Source organism: Andrena cerasifolii, unplaced genomic scaffold (assembly GCF_050908995.1).
Source record: "Andrena cerasifolii isolate SP2316 unplaced genomic scaffold, iyAndCera1_principal scaffold1224, whole genome shotgun sequence".
Classification (NCBI taxonomy): Eukaryota; Metazoa; Arthropoda; class Insecta; order Hymenoptera; family Andrenidae; genus Andrena; species Andrena cerasifolii.
Window position 1 is genome coordinate 1 of NW_027486116.1, and position 8,025 is coordinate 8,025.

The 8,025-nt window shown below is 23.2% G+C and overlaps 1 long non-coding RNA gene across 1 annotated transcript; it reads right to left on the bottom strand.

The window, feature by feature from the left end:
- Positions 1-267: 267 nt before the first annotated feature.
- On the bottom strand, positions 268-902 carry LOC143378209 (uncharacterized). Its single transcript, XR_013087791.1, has 2 exons — positions 613-902; positions 268-494 (listed from the first exon to the last, which is right to left on the bottom strand). It is a non-coding gene; the product is annotated as an uncharacterized LOC143378209 (long non-coding RNA).
- Positions 903-8,025: the final 7,123 nt, after the last annotated feature.

Consider the following 8,025-nt stretch of genomic DNA (forward strand, 5'->3'; position numbering starts at 1 on the left):
CCTCTTTTTTCTCTATTTACTTACCTATTTTTTCTCTATATATTTACCTATTTTTCTCTCTCATTTATTTTCGTATTTTTTCTCTGTTTATTTACCAATTTTTTCCTCTAATTTATTTACCTATTTTTTAATTACCTTTTTTTCTTTTGTTTATTTACCTATTTTTCTCTATTTATTTACCTATTTTTTCTCTCGATAATTTACCTATTTTTCTCTATTTATTTACCTATTTTTTCTCTATTTATTTTCCAATTTTTTCTCTATTGATTTACTTTTTTTCTATTTATTTACCTCTTTCTTTCTCTAATTTATACACATATATTTTCTCTATTTACTTACCCATTTTTCTCTAGTTATTTACCTATTTTTTCTCTCATTTATTTACCTATTTTTTCTCTGTTTATTTACCTATTTTTCTCTGTTTATTTACCTATTTTTTCCTTTAATTTATTTACCTATTTTTTTATTTACCTTTTTTTCTTTGATTTATTTAGCTATTTATCTATATTTATACACCTATTTTTTCTCTAGATAATTTACCTATTTTTTCTCTATTTATTTCCCTATTTTTTCTCTATTTATTTACCTCTTTTGTTTTCTCTATTTATTTACCTATTTTTCTCTATTTATTTACCTCTTTTTTCTCTATTTACTTACCTATTTTTTCTCTATATATTTACCTATTTTTCTCTCTCATTTATTTTCGTATTTTTTCTCTATTTATTTCCCTATTTTTTCTCTATTTATTTACCTCTTTTGTTTTCTCTATTTATTTACCTATTTTTTTCTCTAAGATATTTACCTATTTTTCTCTATTTATTTACCTATTTTCTGTATTTATTTACCTCCTTTGTATTCTCTACTTCATTGCCTATTTTTCACTATTTCTTTATCTATTTTTTTTCTCTAATTTATTTACCAATTTTTTCTCTGTTTATTTACCTATTTTTTCCTCTAATTTATTTACCTATTTTTTTTTATTTACCTTTTTTCTTTCATTTATTTAGCTATTTTTCTCTATTTATACACCTATTTTTTCTCTAGTTTATTTACCTATTTTTCTCTATTTATTCACCTATTTTTCTCTATATATTTATCTTTTTTTCTCTAATTTATTTACCTATTTTTCTCTAGTTATTTACCTATTTTTTCTCTAATATACCTATTTCTTTCTCTCATTTATTTACCCATTTTTTCTCTGTTTAGTTACCTATTTTTTCCTCTAATTTATTTACCTACTTTTTTATTTACCTTTTTTTCCTTAATTTATTTAGCTATTTTTCTCTATTTATACACCTATTTTTCTCTATTTATTTGCCTATTTATTTCTCTTTTTTATTTACCTATTTTTTATCTATTTATTTACCTATTTTACTCTATTTATTTACCTCTTTTTTCTCTATTTACTTACCTATTTCTTCTCTATATATTTACCTATTTTTCTCTCTCATTTAATTTCGTATTTTTTCTCTGTTTATTTACCAATTTTTTCCTCTAATTTATTTACCTATTTTTTATTTACCTTTTTTTCTTTGGTATATTTACCTATTTTTCTCTATTTATTTACCTATTTTTTCTCTCGATAATTTACCTATTTTTTCTCTATTTATTTACCTATTTTTTCTCTATTTATTTTCCAATTTTTTCTCTATTGATTTACTTTTTTTCTATTTATTTACCTCATTCTTTCTCTAATTTATACACATATATTTTCTCTATTTACTTACCCATTTTTCTCTAGTTATTTACCTATTTTTTCTCTCATTTATTTACCTATCTTTTCTCTGTTTATTTACCTATTTTTTCTCTGTTTATTTACCTTTTTTTCTTTGATTTATTTAGCTATTTATCTATATTTATACACCTATTTTTTCTCTAGATAATTTACCTATTTTTCTCTATTTATTTCCCTATTTTTTCTCTATTTATTTACCTCTTTTGTTTTCTCTATTTATTTACCTATTTTTCTCTATTTATTTACCTCTTTTTCTGTATTTATTTACCTACTTTGTTTTCTCTACTTCATTACCTATTTTTCTCTATTTATTTGCCTATTTTTCTCTATTTTATTTACCTACTTTTTCTCTATTTATTTACCAATTTTTTCTCTAGTTATTTACCTATTTCTTTCTCTCATTTATTTGCCCATTTTTTCTCTGTTTAGTTACCTATTTTTTCCTCTAATTTATTTACCTACTTTTTTCTTTACCTTTTTTTCCTTGATTTATTTAGCTATTTTTCTCTATTTATTTACCTATTATTTATGTAATTATTTACCTATTTTTCTCTATTTATTTACCTCTTTTTTCTCTATTTATTTACCTCTTTTGTTTTCTCTATTTATTTACCTCCTTTTTCTGTATTTATTTACCTACTTTGTTTTCTCTACTTCATTACCTATTTTCACTATTTCTTTATCTATTTTTTTCTCTAATTTATTTAAATATTTTTTCTCTGTTTATTTGCCTATTTTTCTCTATTTTATTTACCTACTTTTTCTCTATTTATTTACCTATTTTTTCTCTAGTTATTTATCTATTTCTTTCTCTCATTTATTTACCCATTTTTTCTCTGTTTAGTTACCTATTTTTTCCTCTAATTTATTTACCTACTTTTTTCTTTACCTTTTTTTCCTTGATTTATTTAGCTATTTTCCTCTAATTTATTTACCTATTTTTTATTTACCTTTTTTCTTTGGTTTATTTACCTATTTTTCTCTACTTATTTACCTATTTTTTCTCTAGATAATTTACCTATTTTTTCTCTATTTATTTACCTCTTTTGTTTTCTCTATTTATTTACCTATTTTTCTCTATTTATTTACCTCTTTTTCTGTATTTATTTACCTCCTTTGTATTCTCTACTTCATTACCTATTTTTCACTATTTCTTTATCTATTTTTTTCCCTAATTTATTTACCTATTTTTCTCTATTTATTCACCTATTTTTTCTCTGTATATTTATCTTTTTTTTCTCTAACTTATTTACCTATTTTTCTCTAGTTTATTTACCTATTTTTATCTATTTATTTGCCTATTTTTTCTCTATTTTATTTACCTATTTTTTTATCTATTTATTTACCTATTTTTCTCTAGTTATTTACCTCTTTTTCTGTATTTATTTACCTACTTTGTTTTCTCTACTTCATTACCTATTTTTCTCTATTTATTTGCCTATTTTTTCTCTAAGTTATTTACCTATTTTTCTCTATTTATTTACCTATTTTCTGTATTTATTTACCTCCTTTGTATTCTCTACTTCATTACCTATTTTTCACTATTTCTGTATCTATTTTTTTCTCTAATTTATTTACCTATTTTTTCTCTGTTTATTTACCTATTTTTCTCTATTTTATTTACCTACTTTTTCTCTATTTATTTACATATTTTTTCTCTAGATATTTACCTATTTCTTTCTCTCATTTATTTACCCATTTTTCTGTTTATTTACCTATTTTTTCCTCTAATTTATTTACCTATTTTTTTTATTTACCTTTTTTCTTTCATTTATTTAGCTATTTTCCTCTATTTATACACCTACATTTTCTCTAGTTTATTTACCTTTTTTTCTCTAATTTATTTACCAATTTTTTCTCTATTTATTTACCTCTTTTGTTTTCTCTATTTATTTACCTATTTTTTCTCTAGTTATTTACATCCTTTTTCTGTATTTATTTACCTACTTTGTTTTCTCTACTTCATTACCTATTTTTCACTATTTCTTTATCTATTTTTTTCCCTAATTTATTTACCTATTTTTCTCTATTTATTCACCTATTTTTTCTCTAGATAATTTACCTATTTTTTCTCTATTTATTTACCTATTTTTTCTCTATTTATTTTCCAATTTTTTCTCTATTCATTTACTTTTTTTCTATTTATTTACACCTTTCTTTCTCTAATTTATACACATATATTTTCTCTATTTATTTACCCATTTTTCTCTAGTTATTTACCTATTTTTTCTCTCATTTATTTACCTATTTTTTCTCTGTTTATTTACCTATTTTTTCTCTGTTTATTTACCTATTTTTTCTCTGTTTATTTACCAATTTTTTCCTTTAATTTATTTACCTATTTTTTTATTTACCTTTTTTTCTTTGATTTATTTAGCTATTTATCTATATTTATACACCTATTTTTTCTCTAGATAATTTACCTATTTTTCTCTATTTATTTCCCTATTTTTTCTCTATTTATTTACCTCTTTTGTTTTCTCTATTTATTTACCTATTTTTCTCTATTTATTTACCTCTTTTTCTGTATTTATTTACCTACTTTGTTTTCTCTACTTCATTACCTATTTTTCTCTATTTATTTGCCTATTTTTTCTCTAAGTTATTTACCTATTTTTCTCTATTTATTTACCTATTTTCTGTATTTATTTACCTCCTTTGTATTCTCTACTTCATTACCTATTTTTCACTATTTCTGTATCTATTTTTTTCTCTAACTTATTTACCTATTTTTCTCTAGTTTATTTACCTATTTTTATCTATTTATTTGCCTATTTTTTCTCTATTTTATTTACCTATTTTTTTATCTATATATTTACCTATTTTTCTCTAGTTATTTACATCTTTTTCAGTATTTATTTACCTACTTTGTTTTCTCTACTTCATTACCTATTTTTCTCTATTTATGTGCCTATTTTTTTCTCTAAATTATTTACCTAGTTTTCTCTATATATTTACCTATTTTCTGTATTTATTTGCCTCCATTGTATTCTCTACTTCAGTACCTATTTTTCACTATTTCTGTATCTATTTTTTTCTCTAATTTATTTACCTATTTTTTATCTATTTATTTACCTATTTTTTCTATTTATTTACCTCTTTTTTCTCTATTTACTTACCCATTTTTTCTCTATATATTTACCTAATTTTCTCTCTCATTTATTTTCGTATTTTTTCTCTGTTTATTTACCAATTTTTTCCTCTAATTTATTTACCTATTTTTTATTTACCTTTTTTTCTTTGGTTTATTTACCTATTTTTCTCTATTTATTTACCTATTTTTTCTCTAGATAATTTACCTATTTTTTCTCTATTTATTTACCTATTTTTTCTCTATTTATTTTCCAATTTTTTCTCTATTGATTTACTTTTTTTCTATTTATTTACCTCTTTCTTTCTCTAATTTATACACATATATTTTCTCTATTTACTTACCCATTTTTCTCTAGTTATTTACCTATTTTTTCTCTCATTTATTTACCTATTTTTTCTCTGTTTATTTACCTATTTTTTCTCTGTTTATTTACCTATTTTTTCCTTTAATTTATTTACCTATTTTTTTATTTACCTTTTTTTCTTTGATTTATTTAGCTAAAACTTATATCGAAAAACTGATATTGCAAAACCGATATTGAAAAACCGATATTGGAAAACTTATATCGAAAAACTGATATTGCAAAACCGATATTGAAACCGATATTAGAACCGATATTGAAAAACCGATATTGAAAAACCGATATTGAAAAACAAATATTGAAAAACCGATATTGAAAAACCGATATTGAAAAACCGATATCGAAAAACTGATATTGCAAAACCGATATTGAAACCGATATTAGAACCGATATTGAAAAACCGATATTGAAAAACAAATATTGAAAAACTGATATCGAAAAACTGATATTGAAAAACCGATATTGAATCCGATATTAGAACCGATATTCAAAAACCGATATTGGAGAACAAATATTGAAAAACTGTAATTGAAAAACCGATATTGAAAAACAAATATTGAAAAACCGATATTGAAAAACCGATATTGAAAAACTTATATCGAAAAACTGATATTGCAAAACCGATATTGGAAAACTTATATCGAAAAACTGATATTGCAAAACCGATATTGAAACCGATATTAGAACCGATATTGAAAAACCGATATTGAAAAACAAATATTGAAAAACTGATATCGAAAAACTGATATTGAGAAACTGATATTGCAAAACCGATATTGTTCTAAACCGATATTGAAAAACCGATATTGTAAAGCAAATATTGAAAAACTGATATCGAAAAACTGATTTTGAAAAACCGATATTGAAAAACCGATATTGAAAAACCGATATTGACAAACCTATATCGAAAAACTGATATTGCAAAACCGATATTGAAACCGATATTAGAACCGATATTGAAAAACCGATATTGAAAAACAAATATTGAAAAACTGATATCGAAGAACTGATATTGAAAAACCGATATTGAATCCGATATTAGAACCGATATTCAAAAACCGATATTGGAGAACAAAAATTGAAAAACTGATATTGAAAAACCGATATTGAAAAACAAATATTGAAAAACCGATATTGAAAAACCGATATTGAAAAACTTATATCGAAAAACTGATATTGCAAAACCGATATTGAAAAACCGATATTGGAAATCTTATATCGAAAAACTGATATTGCAAAACCGATATTGAAACCGATATTAGAACCGATATTGAAAAACCGATATTGAAAAACAAATATTGAAAAACTGATATCGAAAAACTGATATTGAAAAACCGATATTGAATCCGATATTAGAACCGATATTCAAAAACCGATATTGGAGAACAAATATTGAAAAACCGATATTGAAAAACAAATATTGAAAAACCGATATTGAAAAACCGATATTGGAGAACAAATATTGAAAAACTGATATTGCAAAACCGATATTAGAACCGATATTGAAAAACCGATATTGAAAAACCAATATTGAAAAACTTATATCGAAAAACTGATATTGCAAAACCGATATTGAAACCGATATTAGAACCGATATTGAAAAACCGATATTGAAAAACAAATATTGAAAAACTGATATCGAAAAACTGATATTGAAAAACCGATATTGAATCCGATATTAGAACCGATATTCAAAAACCGATATTGGAGAACAAATATTGAAAAACCGATATTGAAAAACAAATATTGAAAAACCGATATTGAAAAACCGATATTGGAGAACAAATATTGAAAAACCGAAATTGAAAAACAAATATTGAAAAACCGATATTGAAAAACCGATATTGAAAAACCGATATTGAAAAACTGATATTGAGAAACTGATATTGCAAAACCGATATTGTTCTAAACCGATATTGAAAAACCGATATTGACAAACCTATATCGAAAAACTGATATTGAAAAACCGATATTGAAAAAACGATATTGAATCCGATATTAGAACCGATATTCAAAAACCGATATTGGAGAACAAATATTGAAAAACTGATATCGAAAAACTGATTTTGAAAAACCGATATTCAAAAACCGATATTGACAAACCTATATCGAAAAACTGATATTGAAAAACCGATATTGAAAAAACGATATTGAATCCGATATTAGAACCGATATTCAAAAACCGATATTGGAGAACAAATATTGAAAAACTGATATTGAAAAACCGATATTGAAAAACCGATACTGAAAATCCGATATTGAAAAACCGATATTGAAAAACTTATATCGAAAAACTGATATTGCAAAACCGATATTGAAAAACCGATATTGAAAAACCGATATTGAAAAACTTATATCGAAAAACTGATATTGCAAAACCGATATTGAAAAACCGATATTGGAAAACTTATATCGAAAAACTGATATTGCAAAACCGATATTGAAACCGATATTAGAACCGATATTGAAAAACCGATATTGAAAAACAAATATTGAAAAACTGATATCGAAAAACTGATATTGAGAAACTGATATTGCAAAACCGATATTGTTCTAAACCGATATTGAAAAACCGATTTTGTAAAGCAAATATTGAAAAACTGATATCGAAAAACTGATTTGGAAAAACCGATATTGAAAAACCGATATTGACAAACCTATATCGAAAAACTGATATTGAAAAACCGATATTGAAAAACATATATCGAAAAACTGATATTGCAAAACCGATATTGAAACCGATATTAGAAACGATATTGAAAAACAAATATTGAAAAACTGATATCGAAAAACTGATATTGAAAAACCGATATTGAAAAACCGATATTGAATCCG